At 40.1% G+C, this 12945-nt stretch overlaps 1 protein-coding gene across 12 annotated transcripts in view; it reads left to right on the top strand.

The window, feature by feature from the left end:
• MCTP1 (multiple C2 and transmembrane domain containing 1) overlaps window positions 1-12945 on the top strand; it is a 183504-nt gene that overhangs the window by 24343 nt on the left and 146216 nt on the right. The gene's annotated exons all lie outside the window — the stretch shown is intronic.

The raw sequence follows: 12945 nt of genomic DNA, 5'->3' as shown, positions 1-12945 counted from the left end.
TGATTTTTAGGTGACTTCGTACAGTGATATCCTTGGTAGCTTTCAATGTAATGATGTGAGAGTTTTGCCAACGTGAGAGTTAGTTCTTCTACTGTAATTAATCCTTTTCTGATTGCTGTTTGTCATTGATACTGTTAGTTTCTTATCATACAGGATTTGGTGAACAAGTATGGTCATGTAAGCTAAGTTATAATGCAGAAGATGGCAGTCATGGGAAATGAACCTTCTGGCCAAGAACAGCTCAGCTGTTAAGACTCTGTGCTGTTCTCTGTGAGGTTTTGTGACTAAAAATTCAGAGACAGTTATTCTGTGACTAAAAATGATTCAAGCATTGACTGTGCTCAGAATTTGGCTTTAACCCTGGAAAAGGAAACTGCTCTGTTTCTCTGTATTATGGCCCTATCTGGACTGCACAGAAGCTTAAATTTATGAAAAGGACTTGATATATTTATTCTGAAATGATATAAAGCATATATATACACATATATCTATATAGTTGTTCATTTTTGTGTCCTAAACAGGAAAGTGAATCATAGGCACAATCCATCCCAGAGTGATCTTAGTCTCAACATATAGATATGCACAAAATACAGTTAGAGACACATGAGAAAGTGTTAGGAACTTCATTTCATCCTCAAAAGAGCCCCACTTCTCACAGCAGTGGCATGATGTGGATGCTTTGGTGTAAGCTATGTGGCATGAGATTGAGAATGAAGGAAGAGCTGGGGTTTAGTGAGGGCAGTCTATTATATACAAGCACAAATTCTTGGGGAGGCCAGAAAGTTTCCTGCTATTCCAGTAAGAGTAGCAGTAGATACTTCTATGATGCATGGTGGAGTTTACTATTGTGTTGCCATTATTCCAGTCTGTTAGGGCTTATTGGCATGGGGGTCACACTGTTTGCCTGCTGGTCAACCAATACACCTTGTCCAAAGCACACATCACATGGTTTTGTACTTGTTCTTTCTTGTAAATTGTCATAGTTTAGAGGCATCATTTGGATTCTTTTTCTCTCAAACTGTGAAACTGTAGCTGTGATTCCATTTTCAGTAGTTCCAAAAATGGTAAGAATAATCAAAATTCGTTTGAAAATTCTAGTAATAACACTAGAGACTATTCTTTTTGGCCCATAAGCCAATCCCAGCAGACTCTTCCACATTTTCAACTTACTTTTATATTATTTCTTCAGGTTTAAGTGGCGTTTGAGTGACTCTAGTCATAAGTGCTTAATTGGGTAGTCATCTTTGGCATCTCTCTTTCTTGGTGGACAGATATGGCACAGTCTTTGAACTACAAAGTGTCACCATGTTCCCCTTCCTGCAGGATGTTTGTGGAGGGATGCCGCAGCACCTTCACGTAACTCTCCTCTCTGTTGTATCCCCCTTAAGAAGTGCTTGTCAGTGTTGAGGGAACCTCCATAGGGCATCATGACCCTTTTCCATCTGGGAAGCAGCAGCTGGGTCTCCTCTGTAATTCTTATTCTCCTTTAACTTTTAACCCTATCCGCTATTCCACAGCTTATATATTTCCTTTACCTAGCATTTTTATTTTACATTTTAAGTTTCAGCTTTTATTTCAGTCTGAAATAATAAATCATCATCCCTGTGGAATGAAGAAAAAATTGCATGTTTTGCTGGAGAGAGAGATTGTTGACTGCACTGTTAAATTGACAAGGGCACCTCACATGTTTGTCAGTTGCAAGTATATAGCAAAAAGATTATTTTCTATTAAACTGGAAGGTATAGTGTATAACAATAACAGTGAGCTCAGTTTTTCAGGCAAGGCAAATCAGAGGCTTCTGTCCTTGTCCCAGTAGAGGTGAAACCTCTGGTTTTGCAGAAGTTGGCTGTCTTGAAAAACAAATGGTCATGCTTTAAATGGTTTAAGGAAGATCATAATTTCAATCCGGAGATTTTAGGCTAGAAGAAACAGTGTTTCCTTTGATTAAGGGTTTCTCTTTTTGTGTGGTGGGTTGACCCTTGCTGAATGCTAGTGTTCAAGGCCAGGTTGGACAGGGCTTTTGGCAACCTGATGTAGTGGAAGATGTCCCTGCCCATAACAGGGTTTTGGACTAGATGGTCTCTAAAGGTCCCTTCCAACTCCAGCCATTCTATCAGAAGAAGATAGTTTCTTTGTTTTTCTTTTTGAAATTTTTCCCAACAGGCTGAAACCCAATTGTTCCCCAGGGGAAAGTTAGGTTTTCTTAAAAAAAAATTAAAACTAGAATTTTAATTGCACAGTGATGAGTGTCTCAACTATGCAGAACTTCCATGGGACAGTCACTCTTCTCTCTTCAGAATGAACTTGCTTATGGTTTTCTTTTCCATGTTGAAAGTTAAAACTGTGAGTGAACAGCAGTGATAGAAAAATACATTTGACTGTGCAATAGCTAAACAGCTTTAGTAAAATCAATTAATTAGCCATAATAAATGTACTTGGAACTCAGTGTTTTTCTAAGATGTGATTTCTTTCTTCTTGATGTATGAAGTATAATAACATCTCTTCCTCAAGTGACAGCTCAGTGGGCTGTTTTTCAAAATGGTACTTCATGATATTGGGGTTCCTGTAGCTGGTGTTCACTCTTTTTAGTGGAATATTTTAAAACTTGTCTTAAGGATTTCAATGTGTGGTTACCTTATGCTATAGGTGTAGCTTTAGTTGGGGTTTTTTAGACATGCTGGTAGTGTTGCCAAATACCTCTGAAATCGATGGGAGTAATAGAACCCTCTAACACTGTCTTTTTAGTGTTAGAAAGCAAGGCATAACAATTTTTGCTATATGCTGGCTAAAAGAGACTTAAGGCCTAACACAGCTTATGACTAATTAAAATAACTAATTAAAAGGTTTAAATAAAAGGTTACTAATTATAAGATTAATTAAATCATTCTCTGCTAAAACTATATATTAAAACCAAGTATTAGAAAAATTACATAATTTCCAACAATTCCCCCCCTTTGGAAGTGATTTTATTTGTTTTTTAAAGATTACTTCCACTTTTTTTTAGTTCCATTGGGTAACTAGCAAAAGTTAAAACATTAAAATGCAATAATCACTATTAAACCGTAAACCTATTAATAATACTAATAACATTTATTAGACTATTTAACGCTTTAAAACATGTAATTTAGTCTTTTTTAGGACTAATTTAAACTTATTGAAATTATCTGGTATCTCAACAAAACTACTTACGATACTTAACACTGTATGAACAAACTTAAATTTATAAAAAAATTCTATTATGTAGAGTGGCCAGCTATCCTTTTGAGACCCTGTTTCAGCTTTAGATGAAATAGTTTTCATTGAATCTACATGTTCTGTTACATCCTATTTTGCAAATTTGGGATAAAATCCATAGTCCAAAAATTAATATCAAAACTATAATGATTATGCCAATCAGTTTTCTTGCAATTACACTTAAATTTGGGATCCCCACAATGATGTTAACCAATTAAACACATCTTCCCCTTGATTTTGGTATATGTCATGAAAAATTCTAGTTTTTCTAGATCAGTCTGAATTCTTAAGGTCTGATCCGTGTATACACAGCAACTGGTGTTAATGACTGTGCCCGCACCTCCTTTGGAAGCCAGAATCAGATCTAGAGCCATTCAGTTTTGTTTGACTACTTTTGAAAGGCTGATAAATTCTTGTTGCAAAGCACTACTTGCATTGTTTTTTCAGTTTTCTATTTGTTCAGTTACTCTGGATATGTTCCCTATAGCTTTCTCCAATTCTCCTAACCATGGTAGAAGTCCTCTCGCAAACTTGTGGAATCCAAAGGACCTCTCAATTAAGGGATTTAAATTTCACTTGTGTCTTGCTATGAAAGATCCTAGATGTCCTCTGGAGAATTCCAATTCATCAGTGTCATCTGGTTTTGGTACTGCAGTTCCAATGGTGCATATTCCTTGCCATCCAGGGGGTGGAGCTTTTCTAGCCTTATTTCTGCAAAGCCAGTAGTATCCCATGTTATCTGGAACAGGCTACCAACGTATATTCAAAATACTTGTTCCAGTTACATCTGAATATGAACAACATTTAGGATAATCTCCCACCATTATTCCTTGGTTGCAATTAGATGACCCCATTTTCCATTGAGGGGCTGCTTCTGGTCCTTTTAGAAATCTTTGAAACAAAAGTCCCCAGTGATTGCTATTTCTGCTGACAAAATTTGTCAATCTATGGGTTTGGGCTGCTTTTCTGTCCAAAAAGAGCATCACTCCAGTTAGAGGAAAAGCATTGGAAGATACACCTAGTATTGGAAGCTCCATTGTCTGAATGCTTTCATCTGAATGAGTGGGAAATTGAGAAAAAATCCAACAGTTACTGCTATTTGTTGTCAGTGTCAAAGCCCGCATTAGTTTTAGGTGTGAATATTTCTTCCAAGGGTCCAGTAATATTTGTTCTATTTGTGTCATGCTAGAGAGGTCTTCAGGGAAGAGGATGTTGCTGTCTTTCCCACTTACCCCCCAGGCACTTGTAGCCATACTTGCCATTATAGTTGTTAATTGCGAGGTCTTGCTAGGATGGTGGACTAGTCCAGGTGCAAATAACCATGCTGCAATACTGGAAACACTGCTCTGAAAACGCAAAATAAGCCATTTAACATCTCTCATTTAGAGTCTCTGCTTCCATTGCAGTTCTTTTTTTCTGCAGTGGATTTGCTGTTTGCTGTGCTGTCCAGTGTGGTCCTTTTGGGTCAGAGGCTGGATTGATTTGCATATAGCGAATCCAGGAGTCTCCATCTGTTGTTTTCACGACTGTATGAGTAGTCAGGAGAACTTGAAATGGTCCTTTCCACTTCTGTTTGAGCAGCTCTTCACTCCATGTCCAGAGGTACACCCAGTCTCCTGTCTGGTAAGGATGTGCATGAACACTCAAGGTTTCTGATGAGGCTTAAAGAACAAACTTATATGGTAATGAAAGTATTTTTCCCAAAGAGATTATATATTCTCTTAAATTGTGATTACCTATCACATGGCTCTCTCCAGGAGTAGTTACAGTTTGATATGGTCTCCTATAAAGGGTTTTGTATAGGCTTACCTTTTGCATGGAGTTTGGCTGGATTCTAGTTTTTAACAATGCCAGGGGAAGAGCCTGCATCCATTTAAGTGAGGTTTCTTGACAGAGTCTGTTTATTTGCCTTTTTAATCTTTGGTTAATTCTCTTAATCTTTCAACTAAATTGTGGTCTCCTAGGAGTATGTAAATCCTATTTGATTCCTGATATTTCAGACCATTTTTGCACAAATTCTGCTACAGACTGAGGCCCCCTATCTGAGGACATTCCCAATGTGATTCCAAATCAGAGTATTACTTCTTCTAACAATACCTTGGTAACTTCCCTTGCTTTGTTGGTGTGACAGGGAAAAGCTTCAAGCCATCCAGAAAATCTGTCAAGTAAAACCAATAGGTATTGATGTCTTTCTTGTCAAGATAACTTAGAAAAACCTATTTACCGATAATCTCCAGGGCAGTTTCCTCTTTTTGTAGTCCCCAGAGGCTTTTTGTAGGAATATGGATAGTTTTGTAAACATATTTTACATTTGCTGACTACACTTTCATAGAATCATAGAATCAACCGGGTTGGAAAAGACCTCTGAGATCATCAAGTCCAACCCTTGATCCAACACCTCCGTAGTTACTAGACCATGGCATTAAGTGCCACGTCCAGTCTCATCTTAAAAACCTCCAGGGACGGAGAATCCACCACCTTCCTGGGCAGCCCATTCCAATGCCTGATTACTCTCTCCGTAAAAAATTTCTTCCTAATATCCAGCCTAAACTTCCTGTGGCACAACTTAAGACTGTGCCCTCTTGTCTGGTTTCCTGGGAGAAGTGACCAACGCCCACCCGGCTACAACCTCTTTTCAGGTGGTTGTAGAGAGAGATGAGGTCTCCCTGAGTCTCCTCTTCTCCAGGCTGAACAACCCCAGCTCCCTCAGCCTCTCCTCATAGGACTTGTGCTCCAGTCCTTTCACCAGCCTTGTTGCTGTTCTCTGGACCTGCTCCAGCATCTCAATATCCTTCCTGAACTGAGGGGTCCAGAACTAGACACAGTACTCCAGGTGTGGCTTCACCAGCACTGAGGACAGGGGAAGAATCACTTCCCTGGTCCTGCTGGCCACACTGTTCCTGATCCAGGCCAAGATGCCATTGGCCTTCTTGGCCACCTGGGCACACTGCTGGCTCATGTTCAGCTTCCTGTCAATCCAAACTCCCAGATCCCTCTCCAGCCACTCTGTGCCCAGCCTGTAGCGCTGCAGGGGGTTGTTGTGGCCAAAGTGCAGGACCCGGCACTTGGCCTTGTTGAACCTCATCCCGTTGGAATCAGACCATATCTCCAGTCTGTCCAGGTCCCTCTGCAAAGCCCTCTTGCCTTCCAGCTGATTGACACTCCCCCCCAACTTGGTGTCATCTGCAAATTTGCTAATGGTGGACTCAATCCTCTCATCCAGACCATCAATAAAGATATTAAACAGAACTGGGCCCAACACTGATCCCTGGGGGACACCACTAGTGACTGGCCGCCAACTGGATGCAGTACCATTCACCAGCACTCTCTGGGCCCGGCCATCAGCCAGTTCCTAACCCAGCACAGAGTGCCCCTGTCCAAGCTGTGATCTACCAGCTTTTCCAGGAGTATGCTGTGGGTGACGGTGTCAAAGGCTTTGCTGAAGTCCAGATAGACCATATCCACAGACCTCATCCACCAGGCATGTCACCTGATCATAAAAGGAGATCAGGTTGGTCAGACAGGACCTGCCCTTCCTAAACCCGTGCTGGCTGGGTCTGATCCCTTGTTCATCCTGTAGGTGCTGTGTGATTGCACTTAGGATAATCTGCTCCATAACCCTGCCAGGCACTGAGGTCAGGCTGAGGGCCTGTAGTTTCCTGGGTCCTCCTTGCAGCCCTTTTTGTGGATGGGCGTGACATTTGCCAACTTCCAATCATCTGGGACCTCCTCGGTGAGCCAGGACTGTTGGTAAATGATGGAGAGTGGCTTGGTAAGCTGTTCCACCAGCTCCCTCATCACCCTAGGATGGATCTCATCTGGTCCCATAGATTTGTGAGGATCCAAGTGGCTCAGCAGGTTGCAAACTGTTTCCTCCTGGATTACAGGGGGGCTATTCAGTTTCCTGTCTCTGTCTACCAGTTCCAGAAGCCAGTTGTCTTCAGTACAACCTGTCTTACTGTTGAAAACTGAGGCAAAGAAGGTGTTAAGTACCTCAGCCTTTTCCTCATCTTTGGTGACTGTGTTCCCCCCCATGTACAACAAAGAATGGAAGTTTTCCTTGCCCCTCCTGTTGCTGTTGAATATTTTGCTTTGAAAAACTCTTGTCATTTTTACACAAAGTACTTGATGATCCAAGCTATTTATAATAGCTTCTGTTTCCCAGTGTGTTTGTATTTACTTATCTTCTGCTATTTGCCTCATCACTGCTTGAGGTACTATGATTTTCTATTTGCAGTTACCCACCATCCTTCATAATTTAGATGGGCTTTTAAAGTTTTAGCTAGCTTTTTGTTCTGGGCCTGTACTCTGGGATTACATCTGAAAGGTTCACACATTTTAATGGAGTAACTACTAGGATGCTTTTCTGTGCCACCTTTGTAGCAGTTTTATCTGCTTGTCAATTTCCAGTGTTAGTTGGTGTGTTTCCAAACTGATGACCTTTACAGTGCATAATATCCACTTTGATTGGTAACTGAACACTTTCCAGTGATTGTTTAATGACGTCTCCATACTCGATAGGAGATCCTTGTGCTGAAAGGAGCCCTCTTTCTTTTGAGATAGCTCCATGGTGTGTACTATTCGAAATATATATTTAGAATCAGTCCATATGTTGTTCTTACCTTCAGACAATTCTAGGGCTTGCTGCAGAGTGATGAGCTCAGCTTTTTGTACAGAGGTGTTAACAGGTAACGGGTTAGCTTCGATTACTTCCGTCTGGGTTACTACTGCATACCTAGATTTCTGCTCTCCTTTGCACACAAAACTGCTCCCATCTGTGAATAGTCCCCAGTTTGGATCTTCTGTTGGAGTGTCCCTTAAGTCTTCCCTGCTGAAGTCAACTTTCTCAATGGTTAGGAGACAGTCATGTTTTAAGGCCTCTTGGCATTCTGGTACAGATTCAAGAAACATGGCTGTGTTCAAGGCAGTAGTTGTTTTCAGTTTAACATCAACCTGTCTCAGCAGGAGAACTTGATACTTATGCATTTGATTTTGGGACAGTCAGTGACCCCTCCTTTTGTTCTAGGACGGAGAAAACCATGTGTGGAAAATAAATAGTTATTTTCTGGCCCATGGTCAATTTCCAGACTTCTTGTATTAAAAGTATAGCTGCTGCTCCAGCTGGAAGACAGGTGGGCTATCCCTCACTTACATTGTTGAATTGCTTGGAAAAATATCCCACAGCCGTTTTTCATGCCCCCAGTCTCTGAGCTAGCACTCCTAATGCAAAGTATAAGCGTTCATGCACAAACAGTTCAAAAGGTTTGGCCAAGTCAAGTAATCCTAATGCAGTGGCTGACATTAGAGCGCTTTGTAAGTCTTTGCAAGCCATCTGGCATTCTGGAGTCCACTGTAGTATATCTTTAGGGTTTCTTGGGGCCTCATATAAAACTCTTACCAGAAGTCCATAACTAGGAATCCATGGCTGATACCAATCAACTATTCCTAAAAATATTCTTAATTCACATACAGACCTTGGCTCTGGAGTTTGGCAAATCATCTCTGTTGTTTAAATTCTGAGGCTTTGCAGTCTCTTAGAAATGGTGAATCCCAGATATGTCTGGCAATTTGGGCCTTCTTCTTGGATAACCAGCTTGTCCCAAAAAGTTTAGTAAACTTACAGTCATTTCAGTACATCTGGTTTGGGCTTCTGTGGCTATCAGTATATCATCTACATGCTGCAGCCAATGTGATTTTTTCATTTTCCTTTTTCCATATTTCCAATTATTTTGCCAGTTGATTCCCAAACAAAGTGGGGTTATTTTTGAACTCTTGTGGGAGGACAGTCCATGTTGATTGGGTTTTACATCTTGTCTAGTGACTTTCCCATTCAAAGCAAACAGAGATTGACTTACAGTTGCAATGGGTGTGTGGAGGAAAGCATCCTTAAGATCCAAACCAGTGAACCACTCATCAGGTACCTTAATTGTGGTTAGAAGTGTATAAGGATTTGCTACCACTAGGTACGTGTATTGCACTTGTATTATTAATAGCTCTTGTACTAGTCTGTATTCATTAGTATGTGGCTTTTTACTAGTAAGATGGGAGTATTATATTTTGACTCAAATTCTCTTAGTATCCATGTTTGCACACATTTAGTAATTAATTCTTCTGACTCTTGTCTAGCTTCTAATTCCAAGGATATTGTTTCTGCCATACCAGTCTGATGTCTGGTTTCAGCTGTATTCTGACTGGCTCTGCTGCTTTTGATCTCCCCAGAATTCCAGAGGCCCACACCAATGGAGTAACAGCTTTTTCCACCTCTTCTGGGATTTCCTTTGTTGTGTTTGGTTGTTGTAACAACATAAAATCCTGGGCCAACACCATTTCATTGTAAAAAATTAGATACTTGTGTTTGTTCATTTTCAAATATTATCTCTTCCTAACAAAACCATTAGGCATTCAGGCCCAATATGTAGAAATTGATGTGTTAACCACTGTTTACCTATCTGGAATTTTTAATGGTTGGAAAAAATGGCAAAGTTTTGCTTTCCCAGTTGCATGGTGGCATTTACAATACTTTGGCTCAGAGCCCTTTTACATGTATTGAGAACAAAATAAACTGCCCTGTTTAAAATCAGCGATGCATTCCTCAATGTCTAGGTGTCAGCTGGAGATGTCTCCCCTTTGTGCTTTATCTAATATAATTTTAATAGCATAATTGCCTTTGGAATAGTGTCTTTCATTCCACATATATGTGATCTCTAATAACTGATTAGTAGCTTCCTTTAAACTTAATTTTTAAGATTCTGCCAAGTTTGTGAATGGAAAATGATCATCTACTGTCCCCTGCTGGATTCCTTGAGTATGCATTCTTTCTCCCTTCCTCTTTCCTCTGAGGTCTCCCCATTTTTCCAAGTGAAAAGCTTTGTCTCAGTGGAGTCACTAGAAATTGTTGCCAAATATCTCCAAAATTGTAGGGGAATAATAGAACCCTCAAGCACTGTCTTTTTAGTGTTAGAAGGCAAGACATTACTTTATTTGCAGCATCAGGTGTGTATGTGGCCAACAAAAATCCTGCCTCCATACGGACACCAGTACATTACTTTTTCACCTATTTATATATTTTTGACAAACAAATTATTATTCAGTGGTTCTTAATTACATAATTATCTTTCATTAGTTACTATTCTACCCTCTATTGGTTATTAATTTCTTGCTTTCTATGCTAATTAAGTCCACATCTTTAGTCTGTTTAGTATTTTTTTTCCTCCAGTAGGAACCTTCCAGCACATATACTGAATTTTTTGTTAATTCTTTTCTTTATCTGCTGGTTTTTGCAAGATGTCCTTGGTGGTTCATTCCACATGTCCAACAATACATCTTTCTCTCTCGAGCTTTGTTCATTGAAGCACATCCAAGTTAGCTTAACAAAACTTACAATTTTAGTACTTTTCCCACTGTTCTCACAAAAGTAGCTTATAAAAATTTTTGCTATATGCTGGCTAAAAGTGATATGAGGCCTAATACAACTTAGGATTAATTAAAACAGCTAATTAAAAGTTTAATTAAAACTGTATATTAAACCCAAATATCAGAAAAGCTTTATCATTCCAGCAGTAGTTTGACTTTGTTACATGGAGTGAAGGGCAGAAATACTGTAGAGGAATATGGAGGCTTTCGCATTGTCCTTTCCATCTCACTAGCACAAGTTATAGCAGAGCAGTCTCCAGCTCCCCTGTGTTCACTGTTGAATGCTGTTCAGCTAACAGTTTATCGTCTTTCAGCACATAGGAACATCCTACTCCTGCATCTTTAAGATTTCCTTCTTAAAGTATGTAAAAAATATAATTCTGTGATCATTATGCCCAAGATGGCTTCTGACCACCACATCTGCCACATCTGCCACAGCCCTTCTCTCTTCATAAACAGCAGGTCTACTGGGGTACTACCCTGGTAGCCTCACTTACCAGCTGCAACAGGAAGTTATCTTCCACACGCTTCAGGAATTTCCTAGACTGCTTCCTCTCTGCTGTGTTTTCAGCAGACAACTGTCAAGTTAAAGTCTCCCACAAGAACAAGATCTGGTGATCATGAAATGTTAGCCAGCCACTTAGAATATGTTATCTGCCTCTTCAACCTGATTGGGTGATCTGTAACAATCCCACCAGAATGCCTTGTTAACCTTCCCCTTGATTCTTACCCATAGGCACTCAATCTTATCATCACTATCCTTGAGCTCTATATGGTCAAAACACTCCCTTAATGTAGAGAGCCCCCTCACTGCCCCTCCTTCCTCACCTGTCCCTTCTGAAGAGCTCCTGATCATCCACTGCACTCCAGTTATGCAGTCATTTAACCATGTTTCTGTGATGGTCACTATGGCATAGCTTTCCTGCTGCACAATGGCTTCCAGCTCCTTCTGTTTGTTACCCTTATTGTGTGCATTGATATAATTGATATAGATGCACTTCAGCTGGGCTGTTGATTTCACCCCCAGTGCTGGCATGGTGCCTCCAGGCTCATGTCTAGTGAGCCCAGTCTTATCCCCTTCCCCCTTCAAACCTAGTTTAAAGGCCTCTCATTCAACCCTTCCAACTCACAGGCTAATATCCTCTTCTGCCTTTTTAGGTGTTGCAGGCTGTCAGGGGATGACTGATTTTGCCCTCTCCCACCTTAGTCATGCAAGAATTCCTGGTACAATCAAGGGATGCTTCACTGCCAAACTCTTTACACAAAGGCCAAGGCCTAACAGGATTCCTGAGGTTGTAGAGTGGTCCCGAGGAGCAGCGGGATGGGTGCACCGCCCCATGATGTCTATATTCAAAATATTTTTCGTGTTACACAGAATTAATTAAAATGCCTGATCTTTGCCTTCAAAATCACCACCACTACTTGAATAACCAAGGAACAAGTTAGTTGTGCTAGACAAAACATTTTTATACCACTGAATTGTGCCCCAGTATTCTTTAGGTAAAGAATACTGACATCTTCTGGCTGGATGAAATAATGCAAAGAGCTCGAGTCATACCCTCCTAATTTATGTTTAGAAGAATGTGTTTCAATTTTAAGAAAAGTGAATGACTGTATTTCCCAGTAGATGGAAATGCAAACTTCTAAAATATGTCAGGCTTGTGAAAAGCCTTAATAGAAAAAAAAAAAGTCTTCTCTTGTAATTTTACTGCTGTTCATGAAGATGCAGCTGTTATTCATGCTAGAGTTATTGTTTATTTTAAAATAATCTTTGATTGGTTAGTCTCAGATGTGCTCTTGGATTACTGCTATTCTCGATGCTCACCCAAGAGTCCTCCTTTCACCAGTTGTTCCCTGTGACACCATGTCCAAGTTCCATGTATTCTCTGTTCATACCATATTTAACATTTTTCTTTCAGTACCCTTCAGAGTTGTCTTTCTGGTCACAGTTAATTGTTACTTGGTTGTATCAGGGGGCTTAGGCCTCTGCTCTCTGGTGAGTAGGTGATTGCTGCAAGAAGCATGTTGTGAACTTTATGGACTGACTTTAGAGTTGATTTTCTCGTTGTGAGTGTTGTAGGAAGTGAATCTTTATGGAAGAGGAAAGCCTGGACACAGTAAAGTCATTGAAAAGTTATACTAGTGGTGTCTGTGGACTATGTGCCTTTTGAAAGGCACAAGATAATTAGATTAATGTTTTACAGGAGTAATTTTAACTATATAATCTAATTTTTGTGGTTGCATTAAGATAATATCCTAGCCTTAAGAAAGACATAGTTTTGTTAAAGTAAAACCAAC

Source organism: Chiroxiphia lanceolata, chromosome Z, assembly GCF_009829145.1.
Source record: "Chiroxiphia lanceolata isolate bChiLan1 chromosome Z, bChiLan1.pri, whole genome shotgun sequence".
Classification (NCBI taxonomy): Eukaryota; Metazoa; Chordata; class Aves; order Passeriformes; family Pipridae; genus Chiroxiphia; species Chiroxiphia lanceolata.
The sequence above is the reverse complement of the archived record's forward strand: the minus strand, read 5'-3'. Positions and strand labels throughout refer to the sequence as shown.